The sequence below is a fragment of the Dipteris shenzhenensis genome, chromosome 31 (assembly GCF_047967505.1).
Source record: "Dipteris shenzhenensis isolate YYH24624 ecotype China chromosome 31, Dip_SZ_1.0, whole genome shotgun sequence".
Lineage (NCBI taxonomy): Eukaryota > Viridiplantae > Streptophyta > Polypodiopsida > Gleicheniales > Dipteridaceae > Dipteris > Dipteris shenzhenensis.
This window is the reverse complement of record NC_141626.1, coordinates 9577142-9593860: the sequence shown is the minus strand read 5'-3', so window position 1 is coordinate 9593860 and position 16719 is coordinate 9577142.

Here is a 16719-nt window from a genome sequence, read left to right as displayed (position 1 = left end):
CTCGTAGTCGTCTTTGCGCTTGACTGATCTCCAATTAATTGCTCGGTGATTCGTGGTTCCAATTCACCTTCTTGATTCGAGCTTCCTCAGATTTTGCTTTGCTCTTCTTCTCTTTTTTTTTTGGTACACCTTTGATGGTCGGTGGAGTGGATTTGCACTTGTGTTTGAGATCGCCAAAAGACAAAGTCTTCTTTTCTTTTCTTTTCTTTTTTTCCCTTTAAAAAAATAAATTAAATTAAATTAAATCCTTTAAAGGGCCTTTGCACCTTTAATGCAAAGCTACGAAAACTATGTAGGCTGGTGCAGAAAAAAGAAAATCTACTCTTCAATGCTACAAGAAATCTGTGCGGAGTGTCACGAGCACGCGGGCAGAGGCTACCTTGATATTTGAAACTACTTGGGTCTACTCTACGCACGGACTCAGAGGTGAAAGACTAAAGAGAGATTTTAGCCCTTTTAGCATATGGGATATCTGCAGAGACTTTGAGAATGGTGCGGCCTTGAATGGGGTTCCCAAAAAAAAAAACACACACTCATGAGCACATCCCTCGATGCAAGCTTTCTCTCCCTATGAACTTTGATTCTGAACTCTGATTCTACACGTGAGTCAGGTGGTCCTCTTGAATCCTCCATGCTCTAGAGGACTTCTCTCCCTTTCAATTTTCACACAAAGGAGGTTCTCTTTTCTTCCTCCACAAGAGCATCACCAAAGCTCTAATACCATTGAAACCAAAAGGTAATTCTTTTCACACAAATTCACCACTTAATCAATTGTTGGAGAAGAAGAACACAATCACACCATGAAAATGACAATAGACTGGGTACAATCTTCCCCCCCAGATGAGTGGCTCACGCTTCCTCATCTAGAGTATTTATGATCTTTCATAAAAAGCACCAAGGAGCCAAAATTATCCCTCTCTTCCAAGAATGAGGGATTTGCTTTGCATGGCCATCTTAGGGCCCAAAAATGAATTATGTCCACTACAAAATATATTGCTCAAACTTGTAATAATAAAGTAAATACAAAATTGGCCCATGGCCATATATAATGCGATGTACGACACCTCGATCGGTACCCTCACACTAACTCCAATCCTCGCTATGAGTTCCATCATCTATACTCAAGCCGCCAATTACATTAGTTATTGACAATTGATTGAACGAATCACTGAATCAACCGATCCCAACATAACCGTGCTCAAAGCACAATAATCAAGCATGACACCAATAACACTAGCGACATCAGTATTAACATGAAATCACCCAAAATACTGACCATCTAGCATGGCAAAACACAAGCTAGTCAGGCATCCCCAACTAACCACACAAAGTATCCACTAGGACCCCCACCGCTTCCGGTGCGCTCCTATGGAGTACTTTGCCATAGTCACACTTGACTAAAATAATAATATCCAAAGCAAGATATATCAGAAATATAATTTCCATAACAAATCTACTGCTCATAGGGCCAAATGGTGATAAAATTATAGAATTCAAGGCTGAATTGAGAGCCACTTTTGACATGTCAGATTTGGGCATGTTACATTATTATTTGGGGATCCAATTCATTCAAGAGAGAAGTGGTATCATTATGTCTCAATCCAAGTATGTTCAAAAACTCTTGGATAGATTCAGGATGCAAGATTGCAAGCCTATAGCTACTCCCATGGAGCGAGGGCTGAGGCTTACAATGTATGATGCAGGAGAATCTATAGATGCCACACTCTACAGTCAAGCAGTTGGATGCCTCGTATATCTATGCAATACACGGCCCAATATTCAGTATGTAGTGAGCAGTTATATGCACAGCCCAAAGACAACACATTGGCAGGCTGTAAAATGCATCTTCCATTACTTGGCAAGGCACAAAGTCTTATGGCTTGATGTTTCCCAAGGGGGGTGACTTGCAGATGCATGCTTACAGTGATTCAGATTGGGCTGGAGACTATGACACTAGGCAATCCACAAGTGGTAATTGTTTTTTTTTGGGCAAAGCTTGCATTTCTTGGCTGAGCAAGAAGCAATCTACTGTGGCTACTTCCTCATGTGAAGTTGAGTACAGGGCAGCTTTCATAGCGACAATTGAATATGTTTGGCTGCATCATTTGCTTGCCGATCTTCGACGTTCATTGGAGGGTCCTTCTCTGATTCTCACTGATAGTCAAAGTGCTATAGCAGTGGCAAAGAATCCTATGTTTCATGCTTGCATGAAGCACATTGAGGTTCACTATCACTATGTCAGAGAGAAGTTGCATGCAGGAGAGATCAATATGATCTATGTGTCAACACATGAAAATGTTGCAGACATCTTCACCAAAGCACTTCCATGTGAGAAGTTTGAGGCATTTCACAGTGCCCTGAACTTATCTCCTTTTGGTGATTGATCATTTCCTTGTACATGACATTGGCACTGTAGGGGGGTGTTAGAATTATTGATAAATTCTAAGAAGTGACCAATGTAAAGTCAATAAGTGGGCTAGCGGCACTTTTCCCTCCTTTAGAGGTTTTCTCGCCTAACCATAGTTTAGTTCACTAACTTGACAAAATATGAAGAGGGGAGAGGAGAAGAGTGGAGATGAGGAGAGAGGGCACAGCTAGAGAGCACACCACAAATGACTAACTGTACACTAGAATTAGTTGAAAAAATAGAATATATACAAACCCTTTTTGGGTTAGGGTTAGGGGAGCTAACCCTTTCCTTTATAGCACTCTATAAGGTTAGTGCTATGCACATATGATCACGTGATGGTGCTATGCACACATGATCACATGATGTTGAGCGTGAACTCTTAACACCTTCCCTCAAGATCAACATCATGAAGTAGGCCTTCCCTCAAGATGATGATTCTGGGGAATCGAAGAAGGACTGAGCATTACATTCCATCACACCCCTTTAATGGGAATGTCCTTCCTCTGCATCAAACCAAGAGCTAGTCGGTGTTTCTCGAATAGCTCTTTACCGAGTGGTTTGGTAAAGATGTCTGCAACATTTTCTTTGCTATCACAATGCTGCAGTGTGATGTCACCAAGTAACACTCTTTCTCTGATGAAGTGCTCTCTGACATCAATGTGTTTTGTTCTGGAGTGATATACTGGATTTTTGGCCAATGCTTGAGCCGATTGATTATCACAGTATATTGTTGTTGGCTTTGACTCATCAAAGTAATATGTTTCTGACAATAGTCTTCTGAGCCATATAGCCTCACATGCACCTGTAGTGAGTGCTCTATATTCTGCTTCAGTCGAAGACAAAGAAACAGTTGGCTGTTTGTTTGACAACCATGATATAGCACCTTGACCAAGGAAAAATGCATATCCCTGTGTCGATCTCCTGGTCTCATGATCTCCAGCATAGTCACTATCACAGTATCCATGCAACCGTGGATGACTTCCTCTGTATTCTATCCCAAATTGTCTTGTACCTCTGATGTATCTCAAGACTCTTTTGGCTGCATTCCAGTGAGACTGTTTTGGATTTGCCATAAACTGTGCTAGTGAGCTTACTGCATAACAAATATCTGGCCGTGTGATTGTCAGATATATAAGAGATCCAATGAGTTGCCTGTAGTATCTGTCATTGACTGTAGGCTTTTCTGAATCTTTAGTAAGTTTCAAACTCTGTTCCATGGGAGTGGCTGCAATCTTGCAATCTGCCATATGAAACTTCTTCAGGAGACTGTCAACATACTTGAGCTGACTCATGAATGTGCTATCTGAATCTCTCCAGAACTCAATTCCAAGACAATAGTGCATAAGTCCAAGATCTTTCATGTCAAACTCTGCAGATAAGTCTTGTTTTAGCTTTCGGATGAAGCTATCCTTGCTTCCTGTCACAATCAGATCATCTACGTACAAAAGTGCAATAGTAATATCTTCCCCTTGAACTTTGTAGTAGAGAGTATGATCTGCATTGGACTTTATGTATCCCAGATCAGCAAAATATTTGTCAATTCTGCTGTACCAACTTCTGGGTGCTTGCTTTAAGCCATAGAGACTTTTCTTGAGATGGCAAACCTTGTTCTCCTGTCCTGGTTCAACATAACCGGCTGGTTGTTGCATGTAGACTTCCTCGTCTAGATAACCATTGAGAAATGCATTCTTGACATCGAGCTGATACACATTCCATTTACTGAGTGTCGCTAGTGATATCAAGAACCGTATGGAATCCATCTTTGCTACTGGAGCATAAGTCTCATCATAATCTTGGCCATATTGTTGTGCAAATCCTTTTGCAACTAATCTGGCTTTGTATCTCTGAATACTGCCATCTGGATTGTACTTCACTTTGTATACCCATTTGTTGGCTATGGCCTTCTTTCCTGGTGGAAGGTCGCATAATTCCCAAGTGTTATTTTTATACAAAGCATCCATTTCTTCATTCATTGCAGTTTGCCATTCTGGCTTATCTACTGCGTCTTCGAAGTACACTGGCTCTTCTGTAGCCATGATGGTAGTCATAAGAGCATAGTTGGTGGTTTCCACCTGAATTGCTTTGCCTTTCTGAGCATATGTCAATCTGGCTGGTGGTCTGCTTTCCCTAGTAGACCGTCTGAGCTGCTGTGACGCTGATTGGGGTGTTGCTGGCAATTCTTGCTCTTCTTCATCAACCTGTTCTGTAGATGACTGTGAAGTCGATGTTTCTATCTCCTGTGTAGGTGATGTTTTCCATTCTGATTCCTCATCGAAGATTACATCTCAGGAGATAATGACTTTGCGGTTGATGGGATCATACAATTTGTATGCTTTACTTTCTTCACTGTAGCCAACCATGATGCATTTGCGTGACTTTGCATCCAATTTCCTGCGATGATCATCATGTATGTGGGCATATGCTATGCAACCAAATATGCGGAGATGCCCAATGCGTGGCTTGTGTCCAGTGAATGCTTCATAAGGAGTCATACCTTGTATCGGTTCGGTAGGAAGCCGATTAAGCAAGTAGTTAGCTGTAGCTATTGCTTCTGCCCAATACTGATTCGGAAGATGCTTTTCACTAAGCATTGCTCTAGCACTGTCTGCTAAAGTCCCATTCTTCCTTTCAGCTATTGCATTTTGCTGAGGAGTATCTGCACATGTGAATTGTCTTCGAATGCCGTGAGTTTTGCAAAAGTTCATGAAGGCTGAAGACATGTATTCACCTCCTCTGTCTGATCTCATGACCTTGATCTTTCTGCCTGTTTGGTTTTCTATCATGGCTTTGAATTCTTGAAATCTGGCAAACACTTCAGATTTCTCTTTCAGAAAGTAGACCCAACAATATCTGCTGTAGTCGTCGATGAAGGTCAAGTAATAAAGTGAACCATTGATGCTGCGGGTCTGGGCATAACCCCATACATCTGTATGAATTAAATCAAGAATACCTCGTGCACGAGAGGTACTTCTGACAAAGTTGGTTCGCTTTTGTTTGCCGAAGCAGCATGCTTCACAAACTTTTCCAAGAAACTGTAGCTTCGGAATCCCAATTGCCATATTTTGATTCCTTAGATCTAACAAGTACTTGAAGTTGACATGACCATATCTCTTGTGCCATTTTGCAGATAGTGGCATCTGTTGCATTTGAGCTGACATGGCATGCTTATCTGGTACTATAGCTAGCATCCTGTATAAGCGTCCTTCCTTGACACCTTTTGCTACTAGCTGACCTCTTTTGGATTTGTCTCTGATAGTGCATTCATCACCGTCGAAGATGACTTTGTAGTTGTGTTCCGTCATTTGACCTACTGACAAAAGGTTCTTGCTGAGCTTCGGAACATAGAGCACATCTTTGACTAATCCTTTTGTACCAGTGAAATTGTTCATAGGGATAACACCTGTCCCTTGAACCGGATTCGGTGTATTGTTTGCTGTATAGATGACATTCTTTTGACCTTCTAATGGCTTCATTTCTGTGAACCATTCCTGATGATTTGTCATATGAGATGATGCACCGCTGTCGATGTACCAAGGATCCTGTTCCACTTGGTCGACTTGATAGCTGAAATCCTCTTTGGGATTGAAATCAGTGTCTGGGTGCATTATTGTATCAGTCTGATGCAATTCCTCACTTGCAAGAAACATATTCCCATGTTCATTTGCAAAATGACTGTGACTAGAATGTCCACCACGATGATTTCCTCTTCCTCTGGAATTCCCTCGATTACTACTGGATTGACCGCCTTGGTCATACTGCTTCTTGCGGCAATCTCTTTCATAGTGTCCAAACTTGTGACAATAGTTGCATTGAATATTTGACACATTGGTGGATGCATTCCCTCGTCCTTGGAATCTTCCTCTGTTGGAATGATTTCCTCTTTGCTGATTTTGATATTGCTGAGGATGCTGCTGATGCTGATACTGATTCTGACTTTGATTTTGACCACTTTTCTGATATGATCTACCTCTGTTTCTGCCTTTGCCTCTGCTTCTGTCTAAAGCGGTGAATGCTTGATCATTAGAATGACCTTTACGTGCTTGAATGGCCTGAGTCCTGAGTTCTTCACCAAGTAGAACTGACTGAAGTTCTTCAAGTGTTGGAATTTGCCGTTGGATGGCAATACTCTGGACCAGATTCTCATATCCTTCTCCTAGTCCATTCAGGATTACTTGAACCATTTCTGCGGGATTCATAGTTTCTCCTGCTGCTGCAAGTTGATTGTTGTAGTCTTTGATGCGGAGTACATAAGCATGACCAGTTTCATGTTAGAATCCAAGAGCATGTGCCTAGCGTGCCCCCCGCTAAGACCGCTAGCACCTCATGGAAGTGCACAACCTTCATGGCCACTACGGAGGCTCTAGCATGTGTGTATGGCAGGTCCCCACCCCTGCCATAAGGCACCCTTGCCTAGCCAGCCCTCCAACCTCCACAAAAGGCAAGCTTGGGGGAATTGAAGATAGGAGGGGCAACTTGGACTATTTATGTCCCTTCATCTTCCACACACCTTTGTATGTGGGATAATTCAACCCTTTCTCCTTCTTCTTATCCCCTTTGTCCATGAGAGATTTGCACCTCCAACACCCCCCTCCAATCGATCATGGAGAGAGGTGGCCGGGGATCACCTCTCCAAGAGCATGTGCCTAGCGTGCCCCCCGCTAAGACCGCTAGCACCTCACGGAAGTGCACAACCTTCATGGCCACTACGGAGGCTCTGGCATGTGTGTATGGCAGGTCCCCACCCCTGCCATAAGGCACCCTTGCCTAGCCAGCCCTCCAACCTCCACAAAAGGCAAGCTTGGGGGAATTGAAGATAGGAGGGGCAACTTGGACTATTTATGTCCCTTCATCTTCCACACACCTTTGTATGTGGGATAATTCAACCCTTTCTCCTTCTTCTTATCCCCTTTGTCCATGAGAGATTTGCACCTCCAACATTTCATTGCTATTGCGGAAACTCTGGTTGATCTGGTTTCTCAAGGTGAGAATCCTGGATGTGTTCTTGGACTCGTAGAGAGCTGCGAACATATCCCATGCTTCTTTTGATGTCTTGACTGTGTTGAGCTGTCCTAGCATGACATCTTGCACATTCTGCTTGATCAGGTGATAGGCATACTTGTCTTTCTTATCCCATTCTGCTTGAGCTCGGGCAATGGCAGGATCTGCTACTGGTGCGGAAACTGTTTGTGTAGATGTAGATCCCGATGTAGATCCCGTTGCTGGTGCTGTGACAACAAATGGAGTAGAGCTACTGGTGGCTGGATCGGCCAATGGTCTAGGTATGGAACCATCAACATACTCCCATTTGTCCTGAAGCACAAGAATGGTCTCCATTCGGTATTTCCATGTACCGTAATTGGAGTTGTCTAACTTAGCAGATGCCTCCAGATTGAGGTTGCTAGTCGACATGGTGCAAACAATGTACTCAAAAAGTGTCCTGGAAAACTTTGTATGAATCAACTGCAAATACACTGAAGATGCCAAGTGAAATCTCTGTACCGTCGATGAAGATAGAACTGCAGTAAATAAGATCTGACCTGTGTTACAAGGCTTGTGGCAATGATGCCGGGAATAGCCAAGAGGCTTTACAAGGCTGAAAAATGATGTGCACGATGCCGTGAGATAGCCAAATAGGCTTTACAATGGTGGCATGTGTGTGTGAAATCAAGTGCTATCTGCCCACTAGTGCTATCTGCCCACTGAATCAATCTGCAATGCTTCTGAACTCTGAAGTCTGCTCACTGAACTGATGAACGTAAGGTTTCAGGTAATGCAATGATGTGAAATCGGATGTGAGCGTATGGACTGACTCCGAGTAGGTACTAGTCGGGAATTTCGGGCATGGCTTAGATTGGCAACTTGGGGAATTCAAAGCGTCCCCTCTATGGCGATCTAGTCTACTCTGATCTAGATCTAAACCAACCGTCGATCGATGAAAGAGCAACAAATAATTCCTTTTCCTTTGTTCTTTTTAAGTGCTGGGTCAGATGCGTCGATGTAGAGGCAAATGTGCGTGAAGGAAGTGGTTTTGTCGGCGAGGCTCAAATGTGAGTGTAACTTGCGCCGAAATGTGCGTGTGATGTAACAAGCGCGTAGAGCACGAAAAATCGAGCGACTTTCCTTTTTGGAGCACCCTCAAATTCTTCCTGGATCAAGAGATATGACTTGATCTAGGTGGAGGGGCAAAAGGAGTGCAAATGGTGCTCAATGATGATGTGTCACTGTGAGTCACATGCAGTGATGATGTGGCACTGTGCTTAGCAAGAGGTGTGCCAGTGAAGCTCTGTGCTGAGGTGGCAGTGCTGAGGTATCACTGATGACGTGGCACTGATGACGTGGCAATGATGACGTGGCACAGATGATGTGGCACAAGTGACGTGGCAGATGACGTGGCAGATGACGTGGCACAGATGACGTGGCCAGATGACGTGGTAGATGATGTGGCCTAATGACGTGTCACTGATGACGTGGCAGGTGACGTGGCTGATGACGTGTCACTGATGACATGGCAGGTGACGTGGCTGATGACGTGTCACTGATGACGTGGCAGTCGGTGCTGACGTGGCAGATAGGATTGGCTGATGACGTGGCAGATGGATAAGGGCCATGTGTCACAAGGAGGACGATCGGAATCTTTGGAGATGCCGACGGAATCTCGGGATTCCATCGTCTTCTACGATCGTTTGTTGAGAAAACTGGTCGTTTGAGGAGCCGCCGCTGGGTAGCCTTCTCCCAACCTGTGACCTCCTCTTACGAAAGGCTTTCTGTGGATTTTCCAAATGGGAGTTTGGATCTCCCCAGGATTGTCAAACTCGGCTCCTCCGCGGCCGAATCGCCTCTGCATCGACTAGAGTCTTCCGTATGTGTCCGCTCTCATGGGGAATCTTCAGCTGCAGCTGGTAGTTCCAGGTTCATGGGCTCTCTAGCGGTTCTCTCTTCCAAGCTCAAGGGAACCTACACACGCATTCTCAATGCTACCCAGCACAACAATCCTCACATCAACGAGTTATTCACTGGGAACCAGTTCTTGATGCACGTGACAGCGGCTCCAGTGTCTGGCGTGGGGAAAAACACGGATATGAGACCCTCAAGCGGCCTGCTGGATGCCGCGATGAAGTGCAGAGAGTCAGATCTGAAAGACAGGATTGTGTTCTTCCTATGATCGATACCCATTTCTGCCCCTGCCTGGCGCACGAATCCTTGTGCGGAGGTGCTTTGGAGAAGCTTCACTGAGAGCGTGGCTCGGCTTGTAGACGGGCCAAGCTCTTTGGCGCGTTAGCTATGAAGCTTGGGAGAAGGTCATTTGGAGATGGCGCAGGGAGCTGCAGGAGCCTCAGGTTTGCTGGCTGCTATAGCAGAGAGTCGCAGAAGTCATCCGTGGGAGGAGACGCCTTGTTGTAGTCATTGGATTAGATGCATATGAAGCATGCTGAATAGACCTCTACTAAGATGGCTCGATTGAGGCTCGTTGAAGGAGACGGATGAGCCATGAACCAGAAGGCTCTCCCTCAAAAGCTCAAAAAATAATAAAATCTCTCTCTCTCTCTCTCTCTCAATGGAGAAGAACCTCTTTCACCGTAGATCTCTCAAAATGAACTGAAATCTCTCTTTTCTCTCAACTCAAGAAACACTCAAATAAACTCTCTCAAATGACGGAAATCTCTCAAGAACAAATGACGGAAATCTTCTTCCGATGGACGGAATTTTCTCTCAACGGAAGAGAATGGAACACTCAATCTCTCTCAATCTCTCAAGAATCTCAATGTCTCAGCGGAAGACAAGGGAGCTCTGATACCATGACAAAATATGAAGAGGGGAGAGGAGAAGAGTGGAGATGAGGAGAGAGGGCACAGCTAGAGAGCACACCACAAATGACTAACTGTACACTAGAATTAGTTGAAAAAATAGAATATATACAAACCCTTTTTGGGTTAGGGTTAGGGGAGCTAACCCTTTCCTTTATAGCACTCTATAAGGTTAGTGCTATGCACATATGATCACGTGATGGTGCTATGCACACATGATCACATGATGTTGAGCGTGAACTCTCAACATAACTATGGTTAGTGAAGGGTAAGGTTTGTCACTTAGACAAAACCTTATCCCCCCTATTATATTGCTACACTTTATTCTATTGCACATTCGACATTCTACACTCTTTCTCTTGCTTCCTGCCCCATTTCTATTACTAACATCATGAGAACAACATGCCACTACATCCAAAATTGAGCAACATTCAAGTATGTATCTTTTGCTTGAATATTAATATGTGATTACCCCATACTTCAAAGTGTCCATTCACACATTTTTTTCTCCAAGGCTTTTTCACATCGGGTATCTCTTTCCTTTGCTCATGCAACTGCTTTCATCATCACGATCCTTTGATACGGTACTCATGTGTTCTACTATGGAAGTCCCTTAGTTTGATGCAATCTCAAAAAATTAGCTCTTAGGGATATCTTAAGGATGCAGATTTCTTAAATTGGCTCGATGACCATTTAGAGGATTCGTTGCTAGATGAACATTGCGATTCCTGATTCAACATGCTATAAGACTTCAAAAAGATAATATTTTTGCAAATTTAGAAACTAGGAAGATTCCTTGTGATGGCTACAAAAGGAGGGCTATTGTCCATGGCCTAAGAGGCATTGTTTGAGGGATGAGATGAGAAGGAGAGCTCTAGGATAAAATATCCAGGAGGGCAGCCACCAGGAAGAGGAAGATTTGGGAGAAGGCAACCGGCAAGAGTAAAGACTTCCATGTATATGAATGAAGTCTACATAACCTTGACATGGATTTCAAATGGCACCTCCAACTAGTTGTGTCTATTTCTATGTCAAGTAGAGTGCAATTTCCCATGATTGCCTTGTCTAATTTAGCTATCACTACATGGAATAGGGTGGTCACATTTGTGACTTGTGTCCTCTAAAATTTTGAAGCAAAATTATCAATACCCACTTTGGGATAATGTACGATACTGATTTTCTTTTTTGTCTCAACATATGATCATCTTTTTGTATTCATGTTTCTCGGTGGACATTTATAGAACCCCATACCTGGTTGCAACGTGAGCCCTAGAGCCTCACTCTATAGGATATTGCAGCTAAAGGTTTAATTCAATGAGAGCCATGAATGCAAGAGACTCTAGTTTGTATCAAGCAAGCCTTGGTAGCTATTTAGAGGATCTCATGTGTGCTTTGAAAGCCTCTATGTGAATGGTGAGGAGGGTTGGGTGCGATGTGGGTCCAAAAGCCTCACTACAAATAACATGGCTAGAGTTTAATTTAGTAAGAGCGATGGATGCAAAACTCTAGCTTGTATCAAGTACAACTCAACAATCATTTAAAAAATATCATATCTTCCTTTAAATCCACTTTACAGGAACCATGAGGTGGTTTGGGTGCAACACACATTCAAAAGCCTTGCCATATCATGGCCAGAGTTGAATTGATAGCAAGAGCCACATATGCAAAATTGTAGCCTCTATTATGAAAGCCTAGGTGGTAGTTTTGAGAACCCTCACACTTGCATCAAGTAACTCTATTGGTGAATGCAAAGAAATGTCAAGAATGCATAATCATTATGTGTAATGTAGGCCCAAATGGCTTGGTAAAGGGATCATGGCCAGATTTTAACTTACGGATATCCGAGGATGTAGATTTCTTGCCTATATCAAACATGGCTTTGTGGTTATTTAGAGAACCTCATGTTTGTATTGGGAGACTATCCAGATGAACACCGAGATGGGTTTCAGGTGCAACATGGGTCTAGTAGAGATGGATTTGGCCCAATAGAGATGCCACAGAGCCCTCTTGGATACAAGTGCCTGCAATCCTACATGAACAAAATTGCGGTCAAGATTTGCCTCATTTTTCTCACATTTGGAGTATCTTGCACCCTAATATGGTTGGGACCTTTTGTTTTTCTTACAAGAAGATACAAATCTGATCTTGTGAGCGACAGCCTATTCTTTAAGCAAAAATATGGACTTGATGAAGCACAACTGAGTTGCCCTATTGAGATAATCCCTCTTCTGTGTTACAAGACTATGTATGTGAATGAGGAGATCTTTTTCTCTCAAAAGCCTTGCTATAGAGATCACCGCCGTGTGAGTTGAATTTATAGTAAGTGCTGTTGATGCAAACTTTGTGTGTGCATTCAAAGATCCTCTAGATGAACTGCAAGGTGGGTCAGGTGTCATGTGTACCCATAAGCCTTACTACAGATATTGCAGCCACGGTTGAATTTATATTAAGAGCCACGGATGTATAAGTCTAGCCTTTATTAGGCAAAACTCAATGGCCATTTATAAAACTCTATTTTTGTATCGAACAACTCTATGTAGGAACTTGGAGATCTTTGCATGCAATGTAGGCCCAAAAGCATCACTATAGATAAGACATCCATAGCTTAATTCAATAATAACATGCAATGTGGAACTCAGGCCTACAAACCAAGTGCATCTTCATAAGCTACTTTGAGAATGTTGTGTTTGTGTCGAAAGAATATCTAGATGAATACGATGATCTTTTGCATGCAATATAGGCCCAAACGGATCGCTAAAGGTACCATGGCTAGAGTTTCATTCAGGAGGATCCATATATGTAAGACTCTAGCCCATATCAAGCACCACTCTATGGCTATTTAGAGAGCCCCACATCAACTCCAAATTTTGATTAAAGAGGAGGTGGTGCAATTCTCAAGAGATATGGGAAGCCTAGACTACCACAATCATTACAAAGAAATAAACCTGAGGATTTTGTGCTATAAGTTGTTGTGTTTAAGCACTTATTGTCCATTTTGTGTCATGTGTGGACTTTTTATATAGCTACAGGTCAACTATACTAGTAGCTCTTGCATGATCAGCATCTAGGTTATCATCTACTAATGCTCTTTTTGGACATAGGTAGCATTGCAAGGATAAAGAGTACTCTTCAAGCTCAAGCTTCGATTTTGACAATGAGATGGAAGAGACAATGGATGAATTGATCACTAGTGTTATGGATAGCCCTTCCATAAATACATCAATGTATCGATCAAAACATGGATTGAGTTTTGACTTGGCATTATATGGCTTAATGTTGGAGACACTAGCTTCTTGACATATCCCTTTAGTTGAAGAATTGAAGGCTTCGTCAAGTGGAATGAACATTGATCATTGACCATGGAGTTGCATAAGCGAAAACTTGTGCATGGGAGTTGGCATCGATGGACATCAACAGATTTACTTCGCTGATCGGCCTACAGTTTGCCTACCATTTCTTGAGGAGTGGCCCTCCATAGTGCAATCTTTTCACATCTCAAGTGATGGCTCTCACCTTGGTATCGGAATCACTATGAATTTCATGAGTGCACTATCATGTGTCAATGCTCGCCGCCATGGCATACCATCATCATTTGTATGGGATTACACTAGTACATGTGGTTTTGCCAAGGCAGGATGGCAAATCATCAGCACCAAATTTTACATGAAACAACATCTGTTGAAGCCAAATCTCTGCTTAAGAGATTGGAGGAAATCTCAATTATGTACAAGGTTCATGTGGTTATTGTAAGAGTTGCACCAAATTTTATTGACTACAGATGTCATTGCGGGGTCCTTGTCTGACAAGGCAAAAGGTTAGATTCCACGCATCGCAATACACGTCACAAGTCAAGTGGAAAGTGTGGATGTCCCTTTCTTGTTTGCATGTGCTTTCTAGGAGGGAACAAGTGTGAGCTAAAAGTGGCCACCTGTCACAAGGGATGTGTGCCTAGAAGTCGGTCAGATTTATATCATCTTATAGTTCATCCCATGGTTATTGCATGTTGCACTGTAGACTTATACGATGTTGGTAGTGCACGACATGTTAGCTAAATGTCTCTTTCAGCTCAGAGATCATGTGTCTATTCTTGAGGCAACAACCTTTAGATTTTTCATGATACATAGAGAGATCAATAGGCTCTTATAGAATCGGTGAGTTGGGGGTAGATCTATTTGATTTAAGAACTTCGATGATGATTTTTTTTGGGTGCCACTGGAGTCATTCTAATCTTTTTATTTTCTTGGACAACAACTCTATGAACATATCAGACTAGGAGGCCATAACCCTAGAAGCAAAAAATCTTTATCACAACAGGGGAAGGTAGTACAAACTACCCCGCTTCTAGTCATCCTAGATAACATATGTTGTGAAATGTGAGATTTGGCCACTCTTATGATGTTGTGTTAGGTCATTTTCCACCAATCATACAATCCTTCTGCTAAAGATCCGAGAGAAAGACCATTTATTTTGATATTATAGGATGAGTTCATGCTTGAGATAGCATGAAGGTTTTCAAATGACAATGCTTGGGCTCTGGATAGCACATTCAAGACAAATAAGTGTGGGCTTCCATTGTATGCAGCTGTGGTGCCAAATCACAAGGGTAATGGCATTCCAGTATGGTTCATACTGTATAGCAAAGACCCTGGGCAAGGCCATGAGAGCATTGCATTGGAGGTAACATTCACCACATTGTTCTCTAGGATTGGGCACATCAAGCCACGAGCCATAATTATAGATAAGTCCCAGGTGGAGTTCAATGCAATAAATAAAGTTGTCATGGATGATCCAACTTGTTGGAACATAAAATCATACTACTCAACTACATTGTCATGTTCTGTTGTGCTGGTTTCATGTGAAGAAGGCATGGACAGAGCACTTATTGCCCAAGGTTCTTGAGGTTGTTAAGGATCAGCTATATGCAGCAATGTGTGGGATGATGTATTCCCCTACACTTGAGGAATTCAACACTCAGGATGAAGCACAGCTAGAATAATTCTCTGGATATGAAGGTGTTGGTCCTTATGTTATAAATGGCTGGTGTGGGCCATTGCCAATGGAGATGGATGTGGAGCCGTTATGTTAGGCTATTCCTGCATGGTAGGGTGGAGACAACTAATCTTGTGGAGAGATTGTGGCAACACATTAAATACACATTGTTGGATGGGCAAGTAAATCGCAACATTCATGACTTGCTCATAGCCTTGGTAGGAGATGCAAAGACATGCACACATATGGGTGGCACACTTCTTGAATTTTTCAAGCAAAAGCAAGAGATCGGTAAGTATGATCTTGTCCTCTGCTCCTATGTGTTAAGTATTTTGAAATCAGATCTTTTTAAATCTACTCATTCTTCAATGAGCAGTGGATTTGGATAGATCTTCTCATTATGGAAACTCTCGCACACATACAACACATTTGCAAGGAGCATTTCATCTTTGAGAAAGATACAAATCTGATCCCATATCTATTATTCTTGTGAGCGACATCAGCCTACTCTTCAAAGTAGGAAGCGAGAAACATCAAGATAATTGGTATCACGTGTGGTTTCAAACCATGTACTATGATTGTCTTGATGGGGACACATCTTGCAAACATTTGCAAGGTGTGAGGATGGTCGTTGAAGAACACTTTCCACATCTACGTCCTTTATTACCGGTCATTGACAACATGCATTCATTGGGTCAAAATGAGGATGATCCAAGATATAGCCACATGAATGATCCTTTTTATGAAGAATTGACCACAGACATCACAAACATGGGACAAGAGATCTTGCATATGATTGGGAGACTTAGAAACAACCTTTTGGAAATTGAGGAGATTCTTCTAAATAATGAAAAAGTTAGCTCATCTATGCACAGTGGACTCCTCCGTGCTATTGAAGCAACATCTCATTTGTTTGTCCCAAGCAAAATAGATTTTCTAGGTAGAGGGTCCATACGATAAGTTCAAGCTCATGTAACTGCAACTAGGCTTGGCCATGGTAACAAACATACACGTTGCATGGATGGTGGTAGTACTTTAACAACAAATCCACCTCAGGATCAAATTTATGTTTCCCCATCCATCACACCATCCAAATCTTGAAAACACACCAAAGGGAGGAACCGTGTCAGACTTGACAGTAGGTCAAAGTACATGTGTAAATTTTGTTGTGTGAAGACCCTTGTTATCGATGCAAGAGAGGATTTGTCTTGCAGCACATGTGGTGCAATGCTACCTTTGCCATGCAGCCTTGTTGACAAGAGCACAATATCTCTTTTGATAGGAAGAAGAGTGAATATATACTTGTTGTAACATCAATATAATGGTGTCATATATGCCGTGGATAATACGGGTGACAAAAGGGATGAAATAGAGTTCGACATTCAAACCGATGATGGGGAAGTGTTACAAGGTCTTAAAGCATCAACAGTCAGGATGGAGCTGCTATAATTATTTGTAGGGATATAGCTACGATAGGGAATTGCAATATACATTGGAAATATGTTGTAATTGTAA